Source organism: Artemia sp. Qi Xiang Cuo, chromosome 13 (genome assembly GCF_049724085.1).
Source record: "Artemia sp. Qi Xiang Cuo chromosome 13, ASM4972408v1, whole genome shotgun sequence".
Taxonomy (NCBI): domain Eukaryota; kingdom Metazoa; phylum Arthropoda; class Branchiopoda; order Anostraca; family Artemiidae; genus Artemia; species Artemia sp. Qi Xiang Cuo.
Window position 1 is genome coordinate 25,307,462 of NC_142806.1, and position 14,090 is coordinate 25,321,551.

Sequence of the window (14,090 nt, forward strand, 5' to 3'; positions counted from 1 at the left end):
AAATGTTCAAGATATAGTACACATGGATTGCAAAAACATGATAATACTACTAGTACTAACAACTTGCTGCCCTACTAAGTCATCTGAGGCTAACAAAAGTAGAACTACTACTAGCAACTTACTGCAACATAAAGACACCAGAGGCCAATACAACTACGTTTTATTAAGAAAGTATCTGAAAATGTTTAAGATATAGTACAAATGGTTTGCAAAAAACATAAAAATAGAACTAAAACTAGCAACTTGCTACAACATAGAGCCACCTGAGATCAATACAGATACGTCTTATATTAAAAATATCTGAAAATGTTGAAGGTATACTAAGAATGGATTGCAAAAACACGATAATAGGTTGTGAATAATTCCTCCATGAAGATAAAAAGCTGTACTTTAAATTTTGAATTTTCTCAACGAAGAGAAGAAAAGTTCACGTTCTCTTCTGAATTTTCTCAATGAAAAAGAAATAAGTTACAGATCAATTCTAATTTTTTCCAAGAAAATAAAATGGTTCCACATCAGTTCTGATTTTTCTCGAAATAATGAACAAATTCAAAGTTCTGTTCCAAATTTTTCCAAATTAGAGGATAGTAAAAGTTATACTTTAATTCTGAGTTACCTCAAAGAAGTGCGAAAATGTTCAAGTTCTCTTCTGAATTATCTTAAAGTATAAGAAAAAATTTGCTCAATTCTGAATTTTACCAAAGAAGCGTTACAGTTCAATTTTAATTTTAGTTACAGTTCAATTCTAATTTTCTCCAAAGAAAAAAAAACTTCCACTTCAGTTCTGATTTTTCTCGGAGGTGAAAAAATTTAAAGTTCTATTCTAAATTTCTCGTAAAGGATAGAAAAAAGTCATACTTTGATTTTGAATATTCTTCATTAAGATAAAAAGTTCCACTTTAAATCTGAGTTTTCCAAATGAAGGAAAGAAAAGTTCGAGTTCTCTTCTGAAAATTTTCCCAATGAAGAGTTACGGATCAATTCTAATTTGTTCCAATGAAAATAAAAAGGTTGCACTTCAGTTCCGTTTTTTTCAAAGAGGTGAAAAAAAAATTTAAAGTTCTGTTCGAAATTTCTCGTAAAAGATAGAAAAAACTTTTACTTTGATTGTAAATATTCGCCATGAACGATGTGAGGGAAATTGCAAGTTTTCTTCTGAATTTTTCGATGAAAAAAAATGAGTTACAGATCATTTCTATTTTTTTCAAGAGAAACTAAAAATATTCCAATTCAGTTCTGATTTTTCTCAAAGAGACGAAAAAAAAATTTAAAGTTATGTTCTAAATTTTTCGAAAAAGATCCACTTTAATTTTAAGTTTTCTCAACGAAGTGAGGAAAAGTTCAAGTTCTCTTTTGACTTTTCTCGATGAAAAGAAATAAGTAACAGATCAATTCTATTTATATTTAAGAGAAAATAAAAAGACTCCAATTCAGTTCTGATTTTTCTCAGAGATATGAAAAAAATTTAAAGTTCGGTTCAAAATATCTCGTAAAAGATAGAAAAATTTATACTTTCATTGCGAATATTCGAAGTGAAGATAAAGAGTTCAACTTTAATTCTGAGTTTTCTCAAAAAAGTGAAAAAAGTTCAAATTCTCTTCTGAAAATAAAAAGTTCCACTTTTATTCTGAGTTTTCTCAATAAAGTGAAGAAAAATTCAAGTTTTCTTCCAAATTTTCTCAAAGAAAAAAAAGTTATACTTTGATTGAAAATATTCGCCATGAAAATAAAGAGTTCAACTTTAATTCTGAGTTTTCTCAAAGAAGTGAAAAAAAAAGTTCAAGTTCTCTTTTGAAGATAACAATTTCAACATTGGTTCTGAGTTTTCTCAACAACGTGAAGAAAAGTTCAAGATCTTTCCTGAATTTTCACAAACAAAAAAGGAAAAAGTTATACTATGATTGTGAATATTCGCCATGAAGATAACGATTTCCACTTTAATTCCGAGTTTTCTCAAAGAAGAGAAAAACTGTTCAATTTCTCTTCTAAATATGAATAGTTTCGCTTTAATTTTGGCTTTTTCAGAAACGTGAAAAGAAGCTTAAGTTCCGTTCTGAAGTTTCTCAATGAAAAAAGTAAGTTACAGGTCTCTAGTTTTTTCCAGAGACAATAAAAAGGTTCCACTTCAGTTCTTTTTTTTCTCAAAGAGGTGAAAAAATTTAAAGTTCTGTTCTAAATTTCGCATAAAAGATAGAAAAAGTCATACTTTGATTGTGAATATTCATCATGAACATAAAGAATACCACTTTAATTCAGAGTTTTCTCAATGAAGTGAAGAAAAGTTCTCTTCTGAAAATTTCTCAATGAAAAGAAAGAAGTTATAGTTCAATTCTAATTTTCTCCACAGAAAATAAAAAAATCTTCCACTTCAGTTCTGATTTTTCTCAGAGGTGAAAAATTTGAAGTTCAATTCTAAATTTTTCTGTTGAAATCTAGAAATATTCATACTTTGATTGTGAATAGTTCTACTTTAATTCTGAGTTTTCTCAAAGAAGTGCAAAAATGTTCAAGTTCTCTTCTGAGTGTTCATAAAAAAGATAAAAAAGTTAGCTTGCTTTATTTTATTTTTTAAGGTTAATTTAGACTAGATTACGTGCGCGTACGTAACTCAGAAGAAAACTTGAACATTTTTGCACTTTTTTGAGAAAACTCTGAATTAAAGTGGAACTATTCACTATCGAAGTCTGACTTTTTTCTATCTTCAACAGAAAAATTTAAAATAGAACTTTAAATTTTTTCACCTCTGAGAAAAATCAGAACAGAACTGGCAGCTTTTTTATTTTCTTTGGAGAAGATTAGAATTGAACTGTAACTTTTTTCTTTTCATACAGAAATTTTCACAAGAGAACTTTAACTTTTATTCACTTTATTGAGAAAACTCTAAATTAAAGTGGTATTCTTCATCTTCATGGTGAATATTCACAATCAAAGTATGACTCTCTCTATCTTTTACGAGAAATTTAGAACATACCTTTAAATTTTTCCACCTGTTTGAGAAAAAAAAGAACTGAAGAGGAACCTTTTTATTTTCTCTAGAAAAAATTATAATTGATCGGTAACTTATTGTTTTACTCTTTTTTCTTTGTGAAAATTCAGAAGAGAACTTGAAATTTTCTTCACTTTATTGAAAAAATTCGGAATTCATGTGGAACTTTTTATCTTCAGAAGAGAACTTGAACTTTTCTTCACTTCTTTGAGAAAACTCAGAAATAAAGTGGAACTCGTTATATTCATGTCAAATATTTGCAATCATAGTATAACTTATTTCTTATTTTCTTAGAGAAAATTCAGAAGAGAATTTGAAATTTTCTTCACTTTATTGAGAAAACTCAGAATCAAAGTGGAACTTTTTATCTTCAGAAGAGAATTTGAACTTTTCTTCACTCTTTTGAGAAAACTCAGAATTAAAGTTGAACTCTTTATCTTCATTTCAAATATTTGCAATGAAAGTGTAAATTTTTCTATCTTTTACGAGAAATTTTGAACAGAACTTTAAATTATTTTCATATCTTTGAGAAAAATCAGAACTGAATTGGAGTCTTTTTATTTTCTCTTGAAAAAAAAATAGAATTGATCTGTTACTTATCTCTTTTCATCGAGAAAATTCAAAAGAGAACTTGAACTTTTCCTAACTTCATTGAGAAAACATAGAATTAAAGTGGAACTTTTTATGTTCATGGCGAATGTTCACAATCAAAGTATAATTTTTTTCTATTTTCTATGGAAAAATTTAGAACAGAGCCTCTAATTATTTTCTTTTCTTTAAGAAATCTTCGAACTAAATTAGAACTTTTTTTCCTCATGGCAAATATTCGAAATTAAAGTACAACTTTCTCCTATCTTTTACGAGAAATTTAGAACAGAACTTTAAATATTTTTTCATCTTTTTGAGAAACAACGGAACTGAAGTGGAACATTTTTGTTTTCAGTGGGAAAAATTAGAATTGATCAATAACTTTTTTGAGAAAATTCAGAAATGAAAAGGAGAACCCTTTATTTTGAAAAAATTAGAATTGATCCGTAACTTTTTTCTTTGAAAAATTTTCCAGAAGAGAACTCAAACTTTTCTTTCCTTCATTGAGAAAACTTAGATTTAAAGTGGAACTTTTTATCTTGATGGAGAATATTCACAATCAAAGTATGACTTTCTTCTGTCTTTTGCGAGGAACTTAGAACAGAATTTTAAATTTTTCCACCTCTGAGAAAAATCAGAACTGAAGTGGAAGCTTTTTTTTTCTTTGAAGAAAATTAGGCTAGAAGAGTAACTAAAATTAGAATTGAACTGTAACTCTTCTTTGGTAAAATTCAGAATTGAGCTAACTTTTTTCTCTTCTTTAAGAAAATTCAGAAGAAAACTTGAACATTTTTGCACTTCTTTGAGAAAACTCAGAATTTAAGGACAATTTTTAACATCTTCTATGAAAAATTTGGAACAGAACTTTAAATTTGTTCATCTCTTTGAGAAAAATCAGAACTGAAGTGGAACTATTTTATTATCTTGAAAAAAAACTAGAATTGACCAGTAACTTATTTCTTTTTCATTAAGAAAATTCAGAAGAGAACTTGAACTTTTCTTCACTTTGTTGAGAAAATTTAGAATTAAAGTACAACTTTTTATCTTCACGAAGAATATTCACAACCTATTATCATGTTTTTGCAATCCAATTTTAGTATACCTTCAACGATTTCAGATATTTTTATGATAAGACGTATCTCTATTGATCTCAGGTGGCTTTATGTTGCAGCAAGTGGCTGGTTGTAGTTCTATTTTCATTTTTTTTGCAAACCATTTGTACTATATCTTAAACATTTTCAGATATTTTCTTAATAAAACGTAGTTGTATTAGTTTATACAGGTCTCTTTTATTTTCCAGTGCACTTTTGTTAACCTCAGATGGCTTAGTAGTGCAGTAAGCTGTTAATACTAATGGTATTATCATGTTTTTGCAAGCCTTTCTTACTATACCTTCAACATTTTCAGATATTCTCTTGATAAATCGTATCTGTTTTGACCTCAGGTGGCTTTATGTTGCAGCAAGTTGCAAGTAGTAGTTCTATTTTCATGTTTTTGCAAACTATTTGTAATATATCTTAAAAATTTTCAGATATTTTCTTAATTAAACGTAGTTGTATTGGCCTCTGGTGTCCTTATGTTGCTGTGAGTTCCTAGTAGTAGTAGTAGCAGTAGTAGTAGTATTTCATGTTTTTGCATATCATTCATACTATAATCTATCAATTTTCTAATATTTTCTCGATAAAACGTACTTTTGTTGACCTCAGGTGGCTTAATAGTGCAGTAAGTTGTGAGTACTAGTAGTATTATCATGTTTTTGCAAGCCTTTCTTACTATACCTTCAGAATTTTCAGATATTTTCATGATAAAACGTATATGTATTGACCTTAGATGGCTTTTTGTTGCAGCAGGTTGCTAGTAGTAGTTCTATTTTCATGTTTTCGGAATCCATTTGTACTGTATCTTAAACCTTTTCAGATATTTTCTTGATAATAAATAGTTGTATTGGCCTCTGGTGTCTTTATGTTGTAGCAAGTTGCTAGCAGTAGTTTTATTTTCATGTTTTTTGCAATCTTTTTGTACTTTATTTTAAAAGTTTTCAGATATTTTCTTGATAAAACATAGTTGTATTGACCTCTGGTGTCCTTGTGTTGCAGTGAATTGCTAGTAGTAGTAGTAGTAGTAGTAGTAGTAGTAGTAGTAGCAGTATTTTATGTTTTTGCATGTCATTTAAATTATAATCTGTAAATTAACTAATATTTTCTCGAAAAAACGTACTTTTGTTAACCTCAGAAGGCTTAGCAGTGCAGCATAATGTTAGTACTAGTAGTATTATCATGTTTTTGCAAGGCTTTTCTTCTATACCTTCAACATTTTCTGATATTTTCATGATAAAACGTATCTGTTTTGACATCAGGTGGCTTTACGTTGCAGAGAGTTGCTAATAGTAGTTCTATTTTTTTGTTTTTTGCAAACCATTTGTGCTATATCTTGAACATTTTCAGATATTTTCTTAATAAAATTTAGTTGTATTTGCCTTTGGAAAAATATGTAAAAACATTAAATACTACGACTACTACAAGCAACTCACTGCAACAGAACTACTACTAGCAACTTGCTGTAACAAAAAGCCACCTGAGGTCAAAACAGATACGTTTTATCATGAAAATATCTGAAAATGATGAAGGTGTAGTAAGAAAGGCTTGCAAAAACATGATAATACTACTAGTACTAACAACTTACTGACTTACTGACAGTACTAACAAAAAACATGAAAATAGAACTATTACTAGCAACTTGCTGCAACATAAAGACACCAGAGGCCAATACAACTATGTTTTATCAAGAAAATATTTGAAAATGTTTAAGATATAGTACAAATGGTTTGTAAAAAAAAAATGAATATAGAGCTACTGCTAGCAACTTGCTGCAACATAAAGCCACCTGAGGTCAAAACAGATACGTTTTATCATAAAAATATCTGAAAATGTTTAAGGTATAGGAATAAAGGCTTGCAAAAACATGATAGTATTACTAGTACTAACAACTTACAGCACTACTAAGCCATTTGAGGTCAACAAAAGTAAGCTTTATCGAGAAAATATTGGAAAATTGATAGATTATAGTATGAATGATATGCAAAAACATGAAATACCACTACCACTACTAGCAACTCACTGCAACATAAGAACACCAGAGGCCAATCTAACTACGTTTCATTAAGAAATTATCTGAAAATATTTAAGACATAGTACAAATAGTTTGCAAAAACATGAAAAAAGAACTACTTCTAGCAACTTGCTGCAACATAAAGCCACCTGAGGTCAAAACAGATACGTTTCATCATGAAAATATCTGAAAATGTTGAAGTTATAGTAAGAAAGGCTTGCAAAAACATGATAATACTACTAGTATTAACAACTTACTGCACTACTAAGCCATCTGAGGTTAACAAAAGCGCACTAGAAAATCATAAAGAGCTGTATAAACCCATACAATTACGTTTTATTAAGAAAATATCTGAAAATGTTTTAGAAATAGTACAAATGGTTTATAAAAATCATGAAAAAAGAACTACTACTAGCAACTCGCTGCAACATAAAGCCATCTGAGATCAATACGGATACGTCCACTACAGATAGTTACAGTTCAATTCTAATTTTTTCCAAAAGAAAAAAAAGCTTCCACTTCAGTTCTGATTTTTCCCAGAGGTGGAAAAATTTAAAGTTCTGTTCTAAATTTGCCGTGAAAGATAGAAAAAAGTCATACTTTGATTGTGATTATTTTCCATCAAGATAGAAAAAGTTCCACTTTAAATCTGAGTTTTCTCAATGTAGGAAAGAAAAGTTTGAGTTCTCTTCTGAAAAGTTTCTCAATGAAAAAAAGTTACGGATCAATTCTAATTTTTTCAAAATAAAGTCTTCCTCTTTTCATTTCGGAATTTTCAAAAAAAAGTTACTGATCAACTTTAATTTTTCCAATGAAAATAAGAAGGTTACATTTCAGTTCCGTTTTTTCTCAAAGAGGTGAAAAATATATAAAGTTCTGTTTTAAATGTCTCATAAAAGATAGAAAAAAGTTGTACTTTAATTTCGAATTTTCGCCATGAAGATAAAGAGTTCCACTTTAGTTCTAAGATTTCTAAAAGAAAATAAAAAATTTATAGTTCAATTCTATTTTTTCCAAATAAAATAAAAAAGGTTCTACTTCAGTTCTTAACTTTCTCAACGATATAAAAAATTTAAAGTTTAGTTCTAAATTTTTCCAAGAAAATAGAAAAAATTTATACTTGGATTGTGAATATTCGCCATGAAGATAAAAGGTTCCACTTTAATTCTAATTCTAAGTTTTTCAACGAAGTGAAGAAAAGTTCAAGTTCTCTTCTGAATTTTCTCGATGAAAAGAAATAAGTTACAGATCAATTCTATTTTTTTTCAAGAGAAAATAAAAAGATTCCAATTCAGTTCTGATTTTTCTCAAAGAGATGAAAAAAAAATAAAGTTCTGTTCTAAATTTCTCGTAAAAGATAGAAAAATTTATACTTTCATTGTGAATATTCAAAATAAAGATAAAGAGTTCAACTTAAATTCTGAGTTTTATCAAAGAAGTGGAGAAAAGTTCCAATTCTCTTCTGAAAATAAAAAGTTCCATTTTGATTCTGAGTTTTCTCAATAAAGTGAAGAAAAGTCCAAGCTCTTTTCTGAATTTTCTCAATAAAAAAAAGATAAAAGTTATACTATGATAGCGAATATTTGACATGAAGATAACGAGTTTCACTTTAATTCTGAGTTTTCTCAAAGAAGGGAAGAAAATTTCAAGTTCTCTTCTGAAGATAAAAAATTATACTTTAATTCTGATTTAATTCTGATAAAGTGAAGAAAAGTAAAAAACATCAAAATTGAACTGCTACTAGCAAATTGCTGCAACATAAAGCCACCTCAGATCAATACAGATACGTCCTATACAGATAGTTACAGTTCAATTCTAATTTTAGTTACAAATTTTCTTCAAAGAAAAAAAAAGCTTCCACTTCAGTTCTGGTTTTTCTCAGAGGTGAAAAAATTTAAAGTTCTGATTTAAATTTCTCGTAAAAGATAGAAAAAAGTCATGCTTTGATTTTGAATATTCTCCATCAAGATAAAAAGTTCCACTTTAAATCTAAGTTTTCTCAATGAAGTGAAGAAAAGTTAAAGTTCTCTTCTGAAAATATCTCAATGAAAAGAAAAAAGTTACAGTTCAATTCTATTTTATCCAAAGAAAATAAAAAAAGCTTCAACTCCAGTTCAGATTTTTCTCAGAGATGAAAAAATTTAAAGTTCTTTTCTAAATTTTTCTGTTGAAGATAGAAAAAAGTCATACTTTGATTGCGAATAGTTCCACTTTGATTCTGAGTTTTCTCAAAGAATTCCCAAAACATTCAAGTTCTCTTGTTTCCTCAAAAAGAGAAAAATGTTGGCTTGCTTTATTTCATTTTTAAGGTTAGTTTAGACTAGGTTACTTGCGCGCACGTAGCCCAGAAGAAAACTTGAACATTTTTGCACATCTTTGAGAAAACTCAGACTTAAAGTGGAACTATTAACAATCAAAGTATGACTTTTTTCTATCTTCAACAGAAAAGTTTAAAATAGAACTTTAATTGTTTACCCTCTGAGAAAAATCAGAACTGATGAAGAAGCTTTTTTTTATTTACTTTGAAGACAATTAGAATTTAACTGTAACTTTTTTCTTTTCATAGAGAGATTTTCAGAAGAGAACTTGGACTTTTCTTCACTTCATTGAGAAAACTCTGAATTAAAGCGGTACTCTTTGTCTTCATGGTGAATATTCACAATCAAAGTATGACTTTTTCTATCTTTTACGAGAAATTTAGAACCGAACTTTAAATTTTTCCACCTCTTTGAGAAAAAACAGAACTCAAGTAGAACCTTTTTATTTTCTCTAGAAAAAATTAGAATTGATCAGTGACTTATTTTTTTCTTTGTGAAAATTCAGGAGAGAACTTGAACTTTTCCCCACTTTATCGAAAAAAATCAGAATTAATGTGGAACATTTTATCTTCAGAAGAGAACTTGAATTTTTCTTCACTTCTTTGAGAAAACTCAGAATTAAAGTGGAACTTGTTATCTTCATGTCTAATATTCGCAATCATAGTATAACTTTTTTTCTTTGAGAAAATTCAGAAGAGAACATGAATTTTTCTTCACTTTATTGACATAACTCAGAATCAAAGTGGAACTTTTTATCTTAAGAAGAGAATTTGAACTTTTCTTCACTTTTTTGAGAATACTCAGAATTAAAGTTGAACTCTTTATCTTCATTTCGAATATTTGCAATGAAAGTATAAGTTTTTCTATCTTTTACGAGAAATTTAGAACTGAACTTTAATTTTTTCATCTCTTTGAGAAAAATCAGAACTGAATTGGAATCTTTTTATTTTCTCTTGAAAAAAAATAGAATTGATCTGTAACTTATTTCTTTTCATCGAGAAAATTCAGAAGAGAACTTGAACTTTTCTTCACTTCGTTGAGAAAACTTAGAATTAAATTTTAACTTTTTGTCTTCATGGCAAATATTCATAATCAAAGTATAACTTTTTTATATCTTCTATGGAAAAATTTAGAACAAAAATTTAAATTTTTATGTCTTTGAGAAAATTAAGACCTGTAGTGGAACCTTTTTTATTTTCTCTGGAAAAAATAGAAAATAACTGTAACTTTTTTCTTCTCTTTGAGAAATCTTAGAATTAAAGTAGAACTCTATCTTCATGGCAAATATTCGCAATCAAACTTTTTTCTATATTTTACGAGAAATTTAGAATAGAACTTTAAATTTTCTTCATCTCTTTGAAAAAAACGGAACTGAAGCGTAATCTTTTTATTTTCAGTGAAAAAAATTAGAATTGATCAGTAACTTTTTTGAGCGAATTCAGAAATGAAAAGAGGAACCCTTTATTTTGAAAAAATTAGAATTGATCCGTAACTTTTTTCATTGACAAATTTTTCAGAAGAGAACTCAAACTTTTCTTTCCTACGTTGAGAAAACTCAGATTTAAAGTGGAACTTTTTATCTAGATGGAGAATATTCACAATCAAAGTTTGACTTTTTTCTATCTTTTACGAGAAATTTAGAACAGAACTTTAAATTTTTTCACCTCTGAGAAAAATCAGAAATGAAGTGGAAGCTCTTTTTTCTTTAGAGGAAATTAGATATTCATGTCCATTAGATTTTCATCAGATTTTCATGTCCCGTCCCCCCAATTTTCATGTGTTTGCAATACCTTAAATATTGATATTTATTTACATGTTTTAAATGCAGTTAATCAGGATTTTAGAGGGCCAATATCTCAGATTACATCTTGGATATGTCCGGATATTATTTGAAAAACAGCTATTAAAATAAAAAAAAATAGAGAGTATTGCTATTGTAGCTATCTAACTTCATCTTCCGGACCTGGATTTCGTCTCCTCGGAAAGATTAAACAGTGAGCAAACCCCCCTGAATCGCGTTGGGATGATCGGATTCCGTCCCTGGAATGTGACAACACTGACCAAACTCCCCCACATCACGCGAGGTGTGTGGGAACAAAAATTTTCTCCTTTGCACGTTTTGATATTTTTGCTGAAAAATGTGTCCTGGGTTGCACCACGACAGAGATAAACCGTACGGTGGATTGGATAGTCTCTCGGTGACGGCCTGTGCTCGGGATGATAGCCTAGTGGAGGCAGGGTTACTGCAGGGTATGGATAACTGGAGGAGGTGAATCTAGTCGACCCCAAACTAATTTGGTAGAGAATAGTTTTGGGTAGACTTATTGAGTATGAAAAAATTAATATAGTACAAACCAATTTATTATAAGATTACGATGTAAAACTCGTCAAGCATATCAATAAATGATATTTATCGTAAAATGATATATGAGAGCTCTTCCAGCCCGATTTTTGATGTTTAAAATCCATTCCCTAGAATAGCCTCTTACGTTGTCTCTTAATTGGCCACTTTTTTTTCTCTTAGATAATATTCATCATAACATTCGCAGTTATATCTTGCACTATGCACATTTTCTTTGAGTTTCCATCACTGTCTTTTATAGTAAATTTTGAAAATTTCTCTGTCGATGAAGCCCTCTTTTCCGCGTCTCTTCTTTCAATGTTCCTCTTCCTTTTCTTTCATATTGAACCTTGTTTTATGCGAGCTTGCTTGCAAACTGTATAAATTTCTCTCCATATCATGTATGATTTTCTCCTCATTTCCTTCAGATTCTCCTCGTCTATCCCTATGTCCACACTGTCTAAGCATGTTGTAGTAGGTTCATGAGAATGCTACAAATCATGATAATGTCCTTTACATACAGAACAGTCATAATAAAAGGATATTTCTAACTCGACATGATTAACCAAAGGGTCAGGTGTCTCATGATGAGGGGCAGATTCCGCAAGCATTAACGGCCTGGTAGGGGGAGATGAAGTATGGATGGGCTATGCATCGTCAACCGTTTTAGTGGTGTGGCATTATTATTCCTTGCCTTTTTCATTGGACCTGTCAAACTTGGGATTTCCGAGAAAATAAGCAAAAATTTAGTATAAAATAATGACTCCCTGTTACAGAAGAAAAGAAATTAATGAAAGTACGATTTTTATGAAAGCCACTTAAACTAATAATAATCTAAAGAGTAGATGAAATCCATGAATTTGAAAATAAGAGCATTCAAATTGCCCCATCCCTTATTTCCAGGATGGTAAAACTTTGAAGATTTAACTAAACCATTATTTCTCTTCATAACGGAAGTATTTGCTTTCATCAAAGCCATTTAAAAATAGAACACTCCCCTCATGAGGTATAATTGTCTGCAAAAGCATTCTTTTTCCGCTCTGTTTATAAAAGATGTCTTTGTTTAGAGTGTAAGAGACATAAGTCTAATTTTACCAACCTTCCTCCCTAAATTAAAGACTTTGCTTTCTAACCTAGTACTATCAAAGTTAAAAACCGTAGTTTTCACACTCCCCTCCCCTGAGAATATAAAAGAAACTTTATTGAAAGAAAGCTAGAAAAAAGGCTCTCTTTTCCCACGAGCTTTTTCAAAAGTATCTAAAAAAATATGCACTCTAAATGACTGTTAGCACCCGCCTTTTACATAATTTCCATATCCTAAAATCATCTCTTTTAATTTTGCAAATAATTCGCCCCTTTTTCAGACCGTCTAGAGTTGCGCAAAGCCTGTAGCCTTAATCCTTTCATTGTCTAGCTACCAACCTTGTTTTTGTTAATTTCCTAACCTGACACGTGCGAGGGTTGTTTACGAAATCACCCCTTTCGAGACATAATCACAAACAGTATTTGTTTAAATCGCAAGTGTGAAGACTTTTAAATGCACGTGAAAATGACACTTTTCAAGTAATAACTTCAATTGAACGAATTAATTGGTGACACATGGTGGGAGGGAGGAGGGGTTCACGTAGTGGAAAAAGATAATATTTGAAACAAAGTATAAATATTTTTTTTGGAGGGGTTATACCCTGAATTTTAATATATTGGCGGGGGGGGTATTCTTTTTTTCTACTCTAAAAATAGACGTAAGCCTACTTTAGAAAGAAAAATATCTTCGATACAGAAACGACATTATTGACTATAATTACAAGAATAATAATCACTGATTCAATTTGTTTTCATCAATATATTTCACTAGTGCATCTAATGCAGCCTGAAGTCTATTTATATGCAAGTGGAAATGGGCTATTACATACTAACTGTACATAATTTATTCATGGATTATTGATCAATAAAGGGGAGAGAGTTTTTGAGAAACTCATTTACATAATCAAAGGGGACGAAATTTCTGAGAAATTGATTTAAATAATCGAAGGGGAACTAGATTTCTTGGAAATTAATTCGCATAATCGACTGGGAATTATATCATGAGGGGAATTAAGAAACAATATGGCTTCTCTGATCTTTAGGCCTGAGAGATAAATTAATATTCTATTTTTAAATATGGCTTCTCAGGTCTTTAGGTCTGAGAGTTAAATATTAATGGTCTATCGAAGCCATAATAGTGTAACTAGGAACACCTTAGATATATTTTCAGATACTCATACGAGATCAAGACAGATTGAATATATTTTATGCGGGAAATGGTTTCCTGGGAATTTCAAACGTAACAGCGCAGGGATGTCGAAACAAGGGAACGTGCAAAAATTACTTTTAGGGGATTATTTGGGGAAACAGTTTGAGACATTTTCGGGATTTTTTGGGAGAAACAGTTTGAGACGTTTTAGAAGATGAATTGGGGTGAAACTCTGTGGTCACTATAATACACAAGTTCCATTTGAACAGTGTTGTAAGGTCCCCTACCCCAACCCTAAAAAGCTCCCAGGGCCCTCAAAGGTCCCCCCTCCCAAAGACCCCCAAAGGGTTCCCCTCCCCCAGGCCCACAAAGAGTCCCCTTCTCCCTGGCACCCAGAGAACCCCCCTCTCCCACGCCTTACAATTTTTTTACACTTTGTTTTGTGTGCTTGAGACACAGAAGGCCCTCCCACTGAAATTCTAGGCCCCCCCATTAGTGTTTTGTCATGGTTTACAA